The sequence below is a fragment of the Bombina bombina genome, chromosome 3, assembly GCF_027579735.1.
Source record: "Bombina bombina isolate aBomBom1 chromosome 3, aBomBom1.pri, whole genome shotgun sequence".
NCBI classification, from domain to species: domain Eukaryota; kingdom Metazoa; phylum Chordata; class Amphibia; order Anura; family Bombinatoridae; genus Bombina; species Bombina bombina.
The window spans coordinates 684529732-684548115 of record NC_069501.1 but is presented as its reverse complement, the minus strand read 5'-3'; the positions used below and the strand labels follow the sequence as shown (position 1 = coordinate 684548115).

Sequence of the window (18384 nt, the reverse complement as noted above, 5' to 3'; positions counted from 1 at the left end):
GCATTGTCATATTTTCTTTGTCCTTTTTTTGTTGTTGTTGTATTATCTCCTTGGCACCCTGCGTGGTGCGACAAGGTGTAGTACTGTACAATGGTATATACTGCTGGATATATATATATATATATATATATATATATATATATATATATATATATATATATATATATATATATATATATATATATATATATATATACAGGGAGTGCAGAATTATTAGGCAAGTTGTATTTTTGAGGATTAATTTTATTATTGAAAAACAACCATGTTCTCAATGAACCCAAAAAACTCATTAATATCAAAGCTGAATAGTTTTGGAAGTAGTTTTTAGTTTGTTTTTAGTTATAGCTATTTTAGGGGGATATCTGTGTGTGCAGGTGACTATTACTGTGCATAATTATTAGGCAACTTAACAAAAAACAAATATATACCCATTTCAATTATTTATTTTTACCAGTGAAACCAATATAACATCTCAACATTCACAAATATACATTTCTGACATTCAAAAACAAAACAAAAACAAATCAGTGACCAATATAGCCACCTTTCTTTGCAAGGACACTCAAAAGCCTGCCATCCATGGATTCTGTCAGTGTTTTGATCTGTTCACCATCAACATTGCGTGCAGCAGCAACCACAGCCTCCGAGACACTGTTCAGAGAGGTGTACTGTTTTCCCTCCTTGTAAATATCACATTTGATGATGGACCACAGGTTCTCAATGGGGTTCAGATCAGGTGAACAAGGAGGCCATGTCATTAGATTTTCTTCTTTTATATCCTTTCTTGCCAGCCACGCTGTGGAGTACTTGGACGCGTGTGATGGAGCATTGTCCTGCATGAAAATCATGTTTTTCTTGAAGGATGCAGACTTCTTCCTGTACCACTGCTTGAAGAAGGTGTCTTCCAGAAACTGGCAGTAGGACTGGGAGTTGAGCTTGACTCCATCCTCAACCCGAAAAGGCCCCACAAGCTCATCTTTGATGATACCAGCCCAAACCAGTACTCCACCTCCACCTTGCTGGCGTCTGAGTCGGACTGGAGCGCTCTGCCCTTTACCAATCCAGCCACGGGCGCATCCATCTGGCCCATCAAGACTCACTCTCATTTCATCAGTCCATAAAACCTTAGAAAAATCAGTCTTGAGATATTTCTTGGCCCAGTCTTGACGTTTCAGCTTGTGTGTCTTGTTCAGTGGTGGTCGTCTTTCAGCCTTTCTTACCTTGGCCATGTCTCTGAGTATTGCACACCTTGTGCTTTTGGGCACTCCAGTGATTTTGCAGCTCTGAAATATGGCCAAACTGGTGGCAAGTGGCATCTTGGCAGCTGCACGCTTGACTTTTCTCAGTTCATGGGCAGTTATTTTGCGCCTTGGTTTTTCCACACGCTTCTTGCGACCCTGTTGACTATTTTGAATGAAACGCTTGATTGTTCGATGATCACGCTTCAGAAGCTTTGCAATTTTAAGAGTGCTGCATCCCTCTGCAAGATATCTCACTATTTTTGACTTTTCTGAGCCTGTCAAGTCCTTCTTTTGACCCATTTTGCCAAAGGAAAGGAAGTTGCCTAATAATTATGCACACCTGATATAGGGTGTTGATGTCATTAGACCACACCCCTTCTCATTACAGAGATGCACATCACCTAATATGCTTAATTGGTAGTAGGCTTTCGAGCCTATACAGCTTGGAGTAAGACAACATGCATAAAGAGGATCATGTGGTCAAAATACTCATTTGCCTAATAATTCTGCACTCCCTGTATATATATATATATATATATATATATATATATATATAAAGGAAAATATAAAGAATAAGATGCACAGATACTGATATAAAAATCCATTATAAAATAGTTTAAAAACTTACTTAGAAGCTCTCACTTTAGCTCTGTTGAAAAGGTAATTAGAAAGCCCACTGCAAGTGGGAAATAAGACACCCCCATCCCCCTTCTGTTGCATATGAAAAGACCCTTTACACAAACAGGAGCAAGCTGGAGTAGGTATATGACGGTATTCTCATAAAACTTTGGGGCTTGGTTAGGAGTCTTAAAATCAGACCAATGTTATTTAAAAATAAGCAAAACTATACATTTTTTTAAAAAAAATTTTTTTTATGGTCTATATAAATAGATCATCTACAAAACATTTATGCAAAGAAAAAATGAGTGTATAATGTCCCTTTAAGGTGGTTTAGCACTGATTCAACTTGGCTACTATTGGAAAGAATGATTTGCCTATCATGATAGGTGATGCAAAAAACTGATAATCCACATTTTAAAAGGCATGTGACATAGAAGCTTAGGGAGGGAGGGTAAAGTAAACAAAAGCTCACATAAATTGCCTCCCTGGGATGCTCTTCAACAAAGAATACCATGAAAAAGCAAATCACAAAAGAAAAACTTACTTTTATCATCAATTTTGCTTTGTTCTCTTGGTATTCTTAGTTCAACCAATATATCGGGATACAATAAGGGTTTAGGGCTGCAAGCCCAGTGTAGAATTACACACTTAAAAGGGACACAGAACCCAATTTTTTTCTTTCATAATTCAGATAGAGCATGAAATTTTAAGCAACTTTCTAATTTACTCCTGTTATCAATTTTTCTTTGTTTCCTTGCTATCTTTATTTTAAAAGCAGGAATGTAAATCTTAGCAGCCAGCCCATTTTAGGTTCAGAACCATGGATAGCGCTTGCTTATTGGAGGCTTACATTTACCCACCAATAAGCAAACATAACCCAGGTTCTCAACCAAAAATGGTCCGGCTCCTGTGCATCACATTCCTGCTTTTCAAATAAAGATAGCAAGAGAACGAAGAAAATTTGATAACAGGAGTAAATTAGAAAGTTGCTTAAAATTGCATGCTCTATCAGAATCACGAAAAAAAATTGGGTTTAGTGTCCCTTTAATATTATACTAAAATAGGTAAGAATTAAACACTTTATTGAAATAAATTACAAGGACTCAACATAAATCTAAAATTGGGATAATGCAAGCTTCATGGGAGTTACCCAGCCAGGAGGGCAGGGCAGGAGGGTAGCGTGTTTGAAGTTTGTTTGGTGTGCATACGGAGGATACAAAGTTATTATCTTGAATTAACACATGTAATAGTAACATGATATTGTTACTTTGAATAGAATACGATACACTGACATAACTGAGACAAGAAATTGATGTATTAATTCTCTGTATGTTTGAGGCTAAATAAGCAATAGGGCCATTAGTCAGAAATCGGCTGGCTGGGTAACCCCCACGAAGCATGCAGGCAGGAGGAAGCCTTTAAATGCATAGGAGTATGAAAATTGTGTTATATCCATATTTACTAAACGAAGCATTTTGAAACTACCCATTCACCCCCTCCGGCTACCTGGCCTATTTTTTTGTTTTTAATTTAGTGTTGGGAACTATTTGAATACAAGGACTGGTTGTGATATATCCCAATTTTAGATTTATGTTGTGTCCGTGTAATTTATTTCAATAAAGTGTTTAATTCTTACCTATTTTTAGTATTCTTAGTTCAAAGCATAAAAAGAAATCAACCTCATAGTGGGTTTATTGAAAAATTAGAACAAGATAAGATAAGGAGGCATTTGTGCATAAAGAGAGAGTAATATAAGGCAATATAAAGAGGTCAGCACAACATGTGGTAATTTCAATGCGAAAAACAGCTATTTGACATAAAAAATTAAACTAAAGGAGCAATTTCCCATGCATGTAATACCCTGCAGCTGGTATATCAAGTCACTGGAAACACATGAAGGGGGACAGCACACTGTCCCTTTTAAGGGGCACTAAGCACCTTGTCATTACAAAAATATTTCCGTTGTCTTGTTATAGACTAACATATCAGCCAAGTGTTCACATTTGGGGGGGGGGGGAACTTGCTTGTTGCAATTGTTTTTCAATATCCAAACTGAGCGTATCACTTGCCTTATTTAGAGGAGCCAGTATGAGCTTGAGTCTGTAGACAACAGGGCTAGTCCCACCTTTACCCCTTGCACCCTTGATGTTTATGGTTGCAGTCAGCTTTTTACAACTAACATTATAGTGTCCGGATGCAGCCTACTGCTTCTCTGTATAGTTTACATTTCCATCCATGACATTCTGATTGTCAGATTATTGTTGGCAAATTCACAAAGGTGACTTGTGTGGGAGCAAAGTATATAGCCTGGCTGAAACATTCTTCCTAAATCATGTCTCCTAAAACAACAACTTACAATTCAACAAACAATTTAGCAAAATGCAGCACCATGGACAATGGAAAACAATAATAAAAAAGTGTGAGGTTTCAAGACACTGTGCTACTTAAAGGGATATCAAAGTTAAAGGGACAGTTTACTCCAAAATGTTAGCTAGGTCCCAATAGTGTTTTGCTGCTCTGGAGCCAACTATTAGTTTGACCCCTTTGCAGAGTTAAACACATAGGTGTATACAAGCACCAGTGTAATAATTAAATGCTCTAACATACAACATTTTATTTTTGCACTTTGATGTCCCTTTAATATAAGCATGTAGCATATAGTATTGAATGTGCAATTTACTGAAATGTTAAAGGGACATTAAACCAAAATTGTTTCCTTCATGATTCAGATAGAGCATACATTTGTAACCAACGTTTCAATTTGCGTCTTTTTCAATTTGCTTCATTCTCTTTGTATCCTTTGTTGAAGGATGAGGCAATGCACTTACATGGAGGTAGCTGAATACATTCAGTGAGGCAATGACAAGAGACATATGTGCAGCCACCAATCAGCAGCTGCCTTCCAGTAGTGTATTGCTGCTCCTGCGCCTACCTAGGTATGCTGTTCAACAAAGGATTCCAAAAGAATTAAACATATCATAATAATAATAGAAGTAAACTGGAACGTTGTTTAGCAATAGTACACTCTATATAAATCATGAAAGAAAAATTGTGGGTTTCATGTCCCTTTCACAGTATATGAAATCATAATGATAAATCAATACACCATATAAGCATGAATTGTGAAAAAAAAACTGTCTTGGGCTACACTTGTTTTTCTTATTTTCACCTTAATAGCTTTTGGAAATGTGTGTGTGTGTGTGTATATATATATATATATATATATATATATATATATATATATAGTATATACATGCAGAATATATATAGTTTTCATCATCTACCCTATTGGCTAATAGGGTTCACTGGCTTGTTATTCGTATAACAACATACCTTCTACAATATTGTCATCTCTGCTATATTTATCCTCTAACCATTTTCTAATATTACCGAATAAATAAGAGATTTGCTTTGTGGACTGGAAAAAGTTGATCGTCTGGTCTGGGGATGCAGCTCCCCAGCTATCTAGGTATACTACAAGTGGCTAGTCTGGTTAGGTTACAGTACAGGCAGGGATGCGTACAGTGAAACCTGGAGACAGGTTAAATAGACGTCACCCCGCCATCTACCCAGCAATGCACACCTGCTGTATTTCCCTGCAGGGACTGCGATATCATATTTCTAGACTGAGGGTTATTTTGCAACACTGCAAGTTATGCTTTTGTATGCTCGTTCAACCCCTGTCGCTTTGGTTGGAAAAAAGGGTTATAGAAGATATTACGAAACAATACGTTGCAGCCCTCCCTGGTAGAGAACAAGTTAATTATTTAACGTTGATAAAAAAATAAATCTGTTTATCAACGATGCATATAATTTCAACGCAGATATTACCCTATTGATATTCACTAACCAAATATATGACCTAATACACACAACGCTTACCTATGAAAAGTAACCTGTCTATTCTTTCTGGAATTGTTGGTGCACCCAAAGGCTGCACATGTGGTTGGCATATTTACATATCAGTTAACCCAAATAAAGCTCTATATATTATCCCACTTATCCAATTCCATAACTAATATGGCTGCCGAAGACCTCACAGATGTCACGTGACATCCCCAGCCATTCACCGCCACCCGTGACGTAACAGTCGCTTTTAAGGTGGAATCGGGAATTATTTTTAAGGCACTGCAATTTGATGACTTGACGAACAGTGGTTTTAATTTTCACCACCAAAAAACACTTTACTCAGCACTCTTTTACATTTTTTTTCGTTAGTATGCTGATAAAGCAGGCGGAGTAAAGTTTGCTGTACATTAGATAGTAACTGGCAGTGGCAACTGAAAATCAAAGGTCTGTGCACCTTGGACTTGTAGGAGCAGCAAGGAAGACAAGACGAAGCAGGAACCGGCAGATACTGTGTAAGTTATTTGTTGCAAAATGATAGGCTGGATAGGTTGCTCTCTTATGTAAAGGACGTCGATTCTATAATGCCATTGCTGTCTGCACCTAGAAGCTAATGTGCACTGAGTGCCTTGGTCATGCTGCATGCTAGGGGCTCTGTCTTGTAGGTTTTTGCTGTGCCAGAATAGGAGAGCTGATGCAATCATACACAGTGCAATCATCATCGTCACGGTCTTACATGTCATCTTCTTGTCATTAGTACTGAACCGTGCAAGTAATATATTCACTGGTATTATTCTTTTGTAAGGTAATTTAAATATTTGCAATTCTGTGAAGATGATGCAAGATATACGGTATATGGAAAAGATTGCATATTGATTTTTAATATTACATTTCGAGAAGAAAAAATAATGCCAGAATATCCCTGTCTAAGTTTGTAAAAACATAAGCATGTTTCAAATTTTAGAATGTTATACTTCTATACCCATAGAAAGTCAAAATATTATATTTATTATATATTATTATATTTATAAATATACCTTTTAATATTTAAATAGCGTATGGTGGTTCATACATATATGAAAGAAATTGTAGTGTTAGTGTAAACTGTAACATCAGTAAAAGTAAAGTTCTTTTTAATTCCTACCATTTAGAATATATGCTCTTTTTACAATTGCTAAATAAATCAGCAATTGGTTAATATCTTATATGTTAGATATAAAAATGAATGTTAGTTGATCCAATTTCAATGTACATCCATGCTTTTCATATCTTTTAAGGTTTAATTTGCTACCAACTATTCTTATCAGAGGGACATGAAACCCAAAATTGTATTTTTATGATTTAGATAGAGCATGCAATTATAAATTACTTTCTTATTTACTTCTATGATCACATTTTCTGTGTTTTTTTATATCTGTTGTTGAAAATAGTTCAGGAATGTGCACAAGTCTGCAGCACTATATGGCAGCAGTTTTGCAAGAATGTTGTCCATTAGCAAGAGCACTAGATGACAGCATTATACTAGACACCTACCTATGTATCTCTTCAACAAAGAACACCATGGGAACAAAGCAAATTTGATCATAGAAGTAACATGGTAACTTTGTTAACATTGTAATGCTACAGGGAGTGCAGAATTATTAGGCAAATGAGTATTTTGACCACATCATCCTCTTTATGCATGTTGCCTTACTCCAAGCTGTATAGGCTCGAAAGCCTACTACCAATTAAGCATATTAGGTGATGTGCATCTCTGTAATGAGAAGGGGTGTGGTCTAATGACATCAACACCCTATATCAGGTGTGCATAATTATTAGGCAACTTCCTTTCCTTTGGCAAAATGGGTCAAAAGAAGGACTTGACAGGCTCAGAAAAGTCAAAAATAGTGAGATATCTTGCAGAGGGATGCAGCACTCTTAAAATTGCAAAGCTTCTGAAGCGTGATCATCGAACAATCAAGCGTTTCATTCAAAATAGTCAACAGGGTCGCAAGAAGCGTGTGGAAAAACCAAGGCGCAAAATAACTGCCCATGAACTGAGAAAAGTCAAGCGTGCAGCTGCCAAGATGCCACTTGCCACCAGTTTGGCCATATTTCAGAGCTGCAACATCACTGGAGAGCCCAAAAGCACAAGGTGTGCAATACTCAGAGACATGGCCAAGGTAAGAAAGGCTGAAAGACGACCACCACTGAACAAGACACACAAGCTGAAATGTCAAGACTGGGCCAAGAAATATCTCAAGACTGATTTTTCTAAGGTTTTATGGACTGATGAAATGAGAGTGAGTCTTGATGGGCCAGATGGATGGGCCCGTGGCTGGATTGGTAAAGGGCAGAGAGCTCCAGTCCGACTCAGATGCCAGCAAGGTGGAGGTGGAGTACTGGTTTGGGCTGGTATCATCAAAGATGAGCTTGTGGGGCCTTTTCGGGTTGAGGATGGAGTCAAGCTCAACTCCCAGTCCTACTGCCAGTTTCTGGAAGACACCTTCTTCAAGCAGTGGTACAGGAAGAAGTCTGCATCCTTCAAGAAAATCATGATTTTCAAGCAGGACAATGCTCCATCACACGCGTCCAAGTACTCCACAGCGTGGCTGGCAAGAAAGGGTATAAAAGAAGAAAATCTAATGACATGGCCTCCTTGTTCACCTGATCTGAACCCCATTGAGAACCTGTGGTCCATCATCAAATGTGAGATTTACAAGGAGGGAAAACAGTACACCTCTCTGAACAGTGTCTGGGAGGCTGTGGTTGCTGTTGCACGCAATGTTGATGGTGAACAGATCAAAACACTGACAGAATCCATGGATGGCAGGCTTTTGAGTGTCCTTGCAAAGAAAGGTGGCTATATTGGTCACTGATTTGTTTTTGTTTTGTTTTTGAATGTCAGAAATGTATATTTGTGAATGTTGAGATGTTATATTGGTTTCACTGGTAAAAATAAATAATTGAAATGGGTATATATTTGTTTTTTGTTAAGTTGCTTAATAATTATGCACAGTAATAGTCACCTGCACACACAGATATCCCCCTAAAATAGCTATAACTAAAAACAAACTAAAAACTACTTCCAAAACTATTCAGCTTTGATATTAATGAGTTTTTTGGGTTCATTGAGAACATGGTTGTTTTTCAATAATAAAATTAATCCTCAGAAATACAACTTGCCTAATAATTCTGCACTCCCTGTATGTCTGAAGCATAAAAGAACATATTTGGGTTTCATATGCCTTTAAGAAACTTCCATATACAATTGTATACATGTCTAATATTATATGTTCAGAAAGTATATCTTATTTTGATAACTTGATATCCAGATTTTTTGGACTGGGAAGGCTCAAAGGTGTATATATTTGTCTGTGTGGATTTGTATTTGGGTATGTGCACATGCATACATATCACTTTAAAACAGTTTTTTAAATGTTTATTTAAATAATAAACATATATATTACTTAAAAAAAAAATATATATTACTTAAATAAAATAAAGATCAAAGTATAGGTAGTGGAGAGAAGCTATATATATATATATATATATATATATATATATATACATACATACATACATACATACATACATACATACATACATACACATATATATATATATATATATTATTCTGTATATCTGTATATACACTTAATTATTTGCTAATAGACTAGCAAATGTAGTTAGCAACTTGGTCCATCCAGATCAGACAGGGTTTATTAAAGGGACACTGAATGCAATTTTTTTTCTTTTATGATTTAGATCAGTGATTTACAACCTTTTTTTTTGCCGTGGCACACTTTTTTACATTCAAAAATCCTGTGGCACACCACCATCCCAAGATTTTACAAAATCACACATTGTAGCCTAATACAGGATATATATATATATATATATATATATATACACACTGTACTGTGCTGTGCTGTCATGCCAAATCATGCCATGCCTCCTACAAACTATACATGACATATTGACATTCATTCACAAACAATCATAATCATTGTCTGTGAATGAATGTCAATGTCATGGTTGTAAATAATGCCTGATGAGCCTGTCACATACCTCCCAATATTTCAAAATTTGAAAGAGGGACACCCCCGCACTGTTGTCTGCCGCAGCACACCTGAGGATCTCTCACGGCACACTAGTGTGCCACGGCACACTGGTTGAAAAACACTGATTTAGATAGAGCATGCGATTTTAAGCAACTTTCTAATTTACTCCTATTATCAATTTTTCTTTGTTCTCTTGGTATCTTTATTTGAAAAAGCAGGAATGTAAGCTTATAAGCCAGCCCATCTTTGGTTCAGCACCTGGGTAGCGCTTACTAATTGGTGGCTAAATGTAGCCACCAATCAGCAAGTGCTACCCAGGTGCTGAAAAACAAACATGAATGTGTCCCAATAGGTGTAAATATTGCTGTTTGGCTCTTCTGGAAATACCAGAGTTGATATACCTATTAATTGCCACTATATAATTCCTCAGATTGTGGTCTAATGATATCAGAAATCTATATCTGTAAATATCGTTATGAGAAATATATATATATATATATATGGCCTCCAGTTGAAAGCACCTTGTGGTATTCTCTTGATAGAAAACCTTCTGAGGAGCGATAAGTGCCTGCTAATACCAATTACCTATTGATTCTTGGGTAGTGCCAATATTGAACTATCTGGTGATACCAGAGACCTATACCTGTTAAATACTGCAAGGATAGTAAACTTGGATAAAAGGTGCTTGGTTATTGCACCCAATAAAGGATTTCCAGCAAAGTGCCTGTTACCTATTGTTACCGCTACCTATTGATACAGACAGTTGAATTATATCAAATCAATAGTTAAATTATGTCAAATCAGGCATATCTATCTGGGTGTCAGGAATACTGCTCCACCTTAAGAACTGTATCTGCTCTCAGAGAATACCACCTTTACTTCTTTGTTCCACCCTCCTAACCTATTTAAGTTTCACTCTGACGTCAGCCAGGTGCTTAGTGATTGAGAATTTTCCTGACTACTGAGCTGTTCATAAGAATTATCCTGCAACAATTAGTACCTTATTGCTGTGTCCTGAGAAACTGGATTTAACCTTGTGCATTCTCATTTGCACTATCACCGTATCCAGCCTGTCACACATCAATTGAACTTTCACAGCGCTGCCCTGCACGCACCTGTTTCACTTGTGGTGGCGTATTGAGAAACCGCATCCGCGGTATAGAACTTACTTGGGGACACAGACTTTACCTACCGTGAGTAACCGCTGCTGTAATCTTTGCAGCACTGAACCGTGTTCCGAAATCCGGAGGTTTCCAAGTGATCTCCGCTGCCTACGCTGACCGTGATTCACGGAACTACTTGCGGAGGAATCTACTCAGCCTTCGCTCTCACGGAGCGCTCTCTTGCAGCTTACCTGTCTGGCACACACTGAACGGAACCATTCTGTGTTCTCAGACTACTGCAGATGTTGTTACTTAATCTATCTATCTTACCTAATACTTACCAGTAATACATCTGGGGATTCTACCATACCACAAGTTCAGTTTATACTCATATATCTATATTGCAAAGATCGAAAGGCTGCTGGTATTACGGGTTGTTTGTTTAAGGACATACTAACCACATATATATCTATTCAGTGAAGAGTTAACTGAATAGTTTATTAATTCACTCTGAGCCTCAGGGGTTAACGTTCACATATGTTGACTCAAAGCTAAGTGATACAAATTAACATCCACAGTTGTTGATCCATAAAACAGTTTAACAGATACAAAAGGTTACATCCTTACAGAATCACTAAGCCCTTAAAATAAAATGGATCCAGTGGATTTACCACAGATAGTCTATGAACTTTCACAGAAAGTAGACCAACTTGGTCAGGCTATGAATAACCTACAAGTGGAGAACGAAACACTAAGGAAGGTTATTAGGGATTCGTTAACTCATAAGCTACCAGCACAAGAGTTGCTTCCTGAACCACACATTTCCAGCCCAGAATTATTCTCAGGGGATAGACGGTTATAACATCAATTTAAGAATGCCTGTCTGCTCAACTTCACTTTAAAACCAAAGACCTATCCAACTGACCATCTCAAAGTCTTAACTATCATTTCATATTTACGTGGTGAACCGAGGATCTGGGCGGATTTTTACTATGAATCTAATAACCCTATACTGTTCTCCCTGCCAGAATTCCTCGCAGCCATGGATGAATTGTACCTTGACGTAACTTCACAGATTGTTGCTGAAACAAAAATGAGAGCTTTGAGACAGGGTTCTAAACAAGTTGAACTGTATATTACAGAGTTCAAACAATACTCATCTGATTCACAGTGGAGCAGAGTGGCTTTGAAGAATCAATTCAGACTGGGACTCTCTGAAAATATAAAGGACAAGCTCGCTAGAGTTCAATTACCTGACACCCTGGAGGCATTGATGAAATTGTCTATACAAATAGACAGGCGTTTGAGAGAAAGGAAGAGCGAACGTCAGGGGTCAGAGACCACCTACAGGAAGGCCTCCTCGTCCTCACCACCAGCTATCGCTGGAGGTCAGAGCGAGGAACCAATGGAGATAGGAGTTCTGAGAGGTCCTCTGTCCACTGAGGAGAAGCAAAGACGAAAGATAGAGTCCTTTATGTCTTTACTGCGCAAGTCCAGCACATGCAGTGAAAGACTGTCCCACTCTACTGAGAAACAAGAAAAGTAAGTTGATATTGACTTACTCCTCTGTCTCTCTGCAGCATAAACCTATTTATTGTATCATCTCTCTCTCTTTACAGTGGGACAGTAGACGTCTGACATCAGAGGCCATTCTCGACACTGGGGCTTATGGGAATTATATAGATTTAGAGGTTGTTAAGGCAAATAAAATACCACTTGAAAAGAAAACTTCTCCTGTTTCAATCCGTGTAGTAGATGGTTCCTATATTTCTAGCAGTCCCATTACACATCACACAGTTCCTTTGATGGTAACCACACACAATAGTCATTTTGAATATGTCTCCTTTGATGTTCTACCTTCCCCGCTTTTCCCTATTGTCTTGGGAATCAAGTGGATACGTCTCCACCAACCTACTATTGACTGGAAGATATTGAAAGTCACTCTAGACTCTTCCTACTGTAAGTCTAGTTGTTACCATTTACCGGATAGCATATCCTTAACTAACCAAGAGGTTACTATTCCTAAAGAATATGCACAATACACAGAAGTATTTCGCAAAAGGGAGGCAGAGACGCTACCCCCACACCGCAGTTATGACTGCCCAATAGATCTTAAACCAGGGGCAGTTATCCCTCATGGACATCTATACCCATTAAGCCAGCCAGAGCTAGTTCACCTAAAAACATATATCGATGAAAACCTAAAAAAAGGTTTTATCAGGCCATCAGTTTCTCCTGCTGCTGCTGGTATGTTTTTTGTTAGTAATAAAGATCAATCCTTACGCCCTATAATTGATTATAGAGAGCTTAATAAGGTTACCATTAAAAATAGATACCCCCTCCCTCTGATCCGGGAGCTCATTGAGCGGCTTACTCATGCTAAAATATTCACAAAACTGGACCTCCGGGGGGCGTACAATCTCATCCGTATAAGAGAGGGAGATGAGTGGTTGACTGCATTTAGAACGAGATACGGTCTTTATGAATATTTAGTGATGCCTTTTGGTTTGTGCAATGCTCCAGCAACCTTTCAGCATTACATAAATGATGTGTTCAGAGATCTCCTTGACAAATGTGTAGTGGTCTATCTGGATGACATCCTGATCTATTCCCAAAATTTGCAAGACCACATTAGACACGTTGGTTGGGTTCTTTCTAGACTCCAAACACATCGGTTGTATGCCAAGGCTGAAAAATGTATATTCCATACAGAGAAGATTTCCTTCCTGGGATACAACATCTCCTCTGAAGGTGTTCAAATGCAACAGGAATAGGTAGAAGCTGTAAAGCATTGGCCCACACCAAAAAACCGTAAAGATCTACAACGGTTTTTAGGCTTTAGTAATTATTACAGAAAATTCATCAAAGGGTACTCTGCTATAGCTAAGCCATTGACCACCCTCACTGGTAGTACATCAACATTTCTTTGGAACAACAAGGCCACACAGGCTTTTGAGCTTCTGAAAAGTTCTTTTACTTCAGCTCCAATCCTCCGGCATCCAAATCCTGACTTCCAATATTTCCTCGAAGTAGATTCTTCGGATTATGCACTAGGTGCAGTTTTGTCTCAGAGGGAAAGCTTAAAACACCACTTACATCCTATTGCCTTTTTCTCCAAGGTCATGTCCTCTGCCGAGAGGAATTACCCCATTGGGGAGAAGGAACTCTTATCCATCAAAATAGCTTTCGGTACTTGGAGACATCTACTGGAGGGAACTCGCCTTCCAATTATAGTCTATACGGATCACAGGAATTTGGAATACTTACAACGGAACAAGACCCTCTCTGCGAGACAAGTCAGGTGGAGTTTATACTTCAGTAGATTCCAGTTCCAGATTGTATACAGACCGGCTTCCCGAAATGGTAAGGCCGACGCTCTCTCTCGGAGAGACCCTAAACCACCTCACAATGAGAACCCAACAGCCATGATCCCTCATAAGAACTTCATTGGAAGCATCTCCACTCTAACTACCAGATACAGAAAAGCCTTACTAACCGAACATGAGTATCCAGCTGACCTACAGAAAGGAACCGATGGGTTCTACTATAAACAAAACAAATTATACGTACCTAAGATCCTAAGACAAGAGCTGATCAAAGGACATCATGACAACCCCCTATCTGGACATCCTGGATTCCGTAGAACGCTTGAATTACTGAGAAAAGCTTATTGGTGGCCACATATGACATCTGACATTCGAGAACACATCCAGGCCTGTACCACTTGTATCATATCAAAGGCCGACAAAAAACCTCCATATGGCTTATTAATGCCTATATCTGTTCCAGGAAGACCATGGATGCATTTAGGTCTAGACTTCATTGTTGAACTACCTACCTCAGCCGGTATGAACACTGTCTTGGTTGTAGTGGACCTTTTCTCCAAGATGGCACATTTTATACCGTATCACAAACTCCCATCATCTGCTGAAACAGCTCAATTATTCATAGATCACGTCATCAAGCTTCATGGGATTCCGGAGATTCTCACCTCTGACAGAGGGACACAGTTCACTTCACGTTTCTGGAAGTCTCTTTGTCTAAAACTACAGATTGACCACCGTTACACTACCGCTTATCACCCCCAAACCAATGGGCAAACAGAGCGATTGAACCAAAGCTTGGAACAGTACATGAGCTGCTACTGTGCTTACCAACAGGAAGATTGGAGAAAATACCTCTCACTTGCCGAATTCGCATACAACAATACACTGAACTCCTCCAGCAAAATACCTCCCTTATACGCCAATTATGCTTATCATCCTAAGATGACCTTAACATCAAGAGAATTGTGCCTCAATCCAAATGTAGACGACCTTGCTGACCGTTTGACTGAGACTTGGCAATCCCTCCAAGAAAACCTTCGTACTGCCCAAGGAGTACAAAAGCGCTACTACGACCTTAGACGAAGATCACCTCCGCTATACTCAATAGGTGATTGGGTTTGGCTCTCTACAAAAAACCTCAGGCTACAAATCCCCAGCAAGAAGTTAGCAAGTCTGTTTATTGGACCTTTTCAGGTAGCAAAATTAATTAACCAGAATGCTGTCACCCTCAAACTTCCTCCATCGTTAACCATACATCCAACTATTCATGTCTCCTTACTAAAACCTGCAAAGTCTACTGGAACCCAATTCCTGCCTCCTCCCATTCAGACATTGGAGACCGATGTCTATGAAGTACAGAAAATCCTGGACTCAAGGATTACCAATGGGAAATTACAGTACCTAGTGCAATGGAAGGGATACCCTTCGGATGAAGATACGTGGGAACCCTACACCAATCCGAATGCCCCCAGACTAGTATCCCAATTTCATAGGAGGAATCCCCATAGACCTTGTTTTCAAGCCGTGGGACAGCTTGATTGAAGGGGACGTTCTGTCAGGAATACTGCTCCACCTTAAGAACTGTATCTGCTCTCAGAGAATACCACCTTTACTTCTTTGTTCCACCCTCCTAACCTATTTAAGTTTCACTCTGACGTCTATCACCGTATCCAGCCTGTCACACATCAATTGAACTTTCACAGCGCTGCCCTGCACGCACCTGTTTCACTTGTGGTGGCGTATTGAGAAACCGCATCCGCGGTATAGAACTTACTTGGGGACACAGACTTTACCTACAGTGAGTAACCGCTGCTGTAATCTTTGCGGCACTGAACCGTGTTCCGAAATCCGGAGGTTTCCAAGTGATCTCCACTGCCTACGCTGACCATGATTCACGGAACTACTTGCGGAGAAATCTACTCAGCCGTCGCTCTCACGGAGCGCTCTCTTGCAGCTTACCTGTCTTGGCACACACTGAACGGAAATCCAAAAGAAGGAACAGCACCACAATAATAATGCTTATGAAATATTTATTGGGACATCAAACAAACACACCACAACGTTTCGGTCCTAATAGACCTTAATCATGTGACCATGGTCACATGATTAAGGTCTATTAGGACCGAAACGTCGTGGTGTGTTTGTTTGATGTCCCAATAAATATTTCATAAGCATTATTATTGTGGTGCTGTTCCTTCTTTTGGATTGTCGTTGGATTCAAGGTTTTGGCAGAACCTGGGAACGTGCACACTGATTATTGCAGTACCTATGCTGTGCCCTTTCTATTTCTACTACACACTGAACGGAACCATTCTGTGTTCTCAGACTACTGCAGATGTTGTTACTTAATCTATCTATCTTACCTAATACTTACCAGTAATACATCTGGGGATTCTACCATACCACAAGTTCAGTTTATACTCATATATCTATATTGCAAAGATCGAAAGGCTGCTGGTATTACGGGTTGTTTGTTTAAGGACATACTAACCACATATATATATCTATTCAGTGAAGAGTTAACTGAATAGTTTATTAATTCACTCTGAGCCTCAGGGGTTAACGTTCACATACGTTGACTCAAAGCTAAGTGATACAAATTAACATCCACAGTTGTTGATCCATAAAACAGTTTAACAGATACAAAAGGTTACATCCTTACACTGGGTATACCGGAGACCTATACCTATTAAATACTGTGAGGATTGTGTTGGTGATATACTCACCCTGGACTGAATAACTTCTTCAGACCAAGACAGGTTAAAAAGAGTTTGTTTATTGATTACACACTGCAGTATGGAGAGAAACAATACAAAGTTTTCTCTTGGGGGGTCAGTCCCCTTCCCAGGTATTTATACATTTCACATCTAGGCTATTTACAGTTCATGATTGGCTAACTAAAAAATGCAAGGGTTTTAACAAATATGGTTACAACATAAATAAATAACAGTTCTACACGTCAGAATTGTAGGTTTTACTGTGTTTGACCATATATCAAGAAAGAAAGGCAAAGGTCAGGGATGAACTAATGTCTACTTTTTATGACACATTCCCAATGTTTACAATGAGTTGTGTACATACATTCATATATTTGGCCTATCAAGATAACCAGGACTTAAGTATTTACTGATACTAGCTGGAATGCAAGAATTTAAACAAGGATAGAAAAAGATTAGATTTAGAAAAAATAAACACATACACTCAGAACTAGCTACATTTTATAGCCTCTTAAACCAGACTGGCCTCTCCTGACTAATAATGCCCACATACAAATTAACCCATTCAGACCTCACAAGGCACTGCAAAAAACAGAGACAGATATTGCTTATTATTTTCAACAATAGTAAGCTTGAAAATAAAGGTACTTGGTAATCGTGCCCAATAAAGGATTTTCAACAAAATGCCTGTTACCTATTAAGCGTTACCTATTAATACTGATAGTTAAATTGTATCAAATCAGGCATATCTATCTGGTTGTATCAGAGACCTATACCTATTGAATACCGTAAGGATAGTGAGATTGAAAATAAAGGTACTTGGTAATTGTACCCAATAAAGGATTTTCAACAAAATGCCTGTTACCTGTTATTACAGTTACCTATTAATACCAATAGTTAAATTGTCTATCTGGTTGTACCAGAGACCTATACCTGTTGGATACCGTAAGGATAGTGAGCTTACAAATAAAGGTACTTGGTAGTTGTATCCAATAAAGGATTATCAACAAAATGCCTGTTACCTATTATTACCATTGCCTACTAGTATCAATAGTTAAGTTATGTCAAATCAGGCATATCTATCTGGTGCTACCAGAGACCTATACCTTTTAAATACCGTAAGGATAGTGGGCTGAAAATAAAAATGCTGTATTTTTGCACCCAATAAGGGATTTTCAACAAAATATCTGTTACCTATTATTACCGTTACCTGTTAATACCATGAGTAAAGTTATGTCAAATCAGGCATTGCTATTAAAAAATATAAGGGAGAAGGGAGCAGGGACGCCACTGACGCGTTTCGCCATTGGGGCTGTATCAAAGGGCAATCTCACTATCGTCTCGTGGGATTTATATACCCTAAGCTTTATTGGGATTGGCTGATTCTACAACTTGTCATAATGCAGTTAAAGGATTGGCTATTATACCTGTCAATCAAATGTCAAAGACAGGAATTGGTTGATATATTTGTTTACGCCCATAGGTTT

At 38.5% G+C, this 18384-nt stretch overlaps 1 protein-coding gene across 2 annotated transcripts in view; it reads left to right on the top strand.

Annotated features, from left to right (window-relative positions):
• Nucleotides 1-5982: 5982 nt before the first annotated feature.
• The window catches only part of PSPH (phosphoserine phosphatase), a 150596-nt gene continuing 138194 nt past the window's right edge, over nucleotides 5983-18384 (top strand). The window contains exon 1 of one of the 2 annotated variants that reach the window (XM_053707456.1): nucleotides 5983-6223. The gene's annotated coding sequence lies outside the window, so the exon portion shown is untranslated. Of the gene's footprint in view, nucleotides 6224-6403; nucleotides 6514-18384 lie in introns of those variants that run through there. The other variant, XM_053707457.1, reaches the window with a different exon arrangement.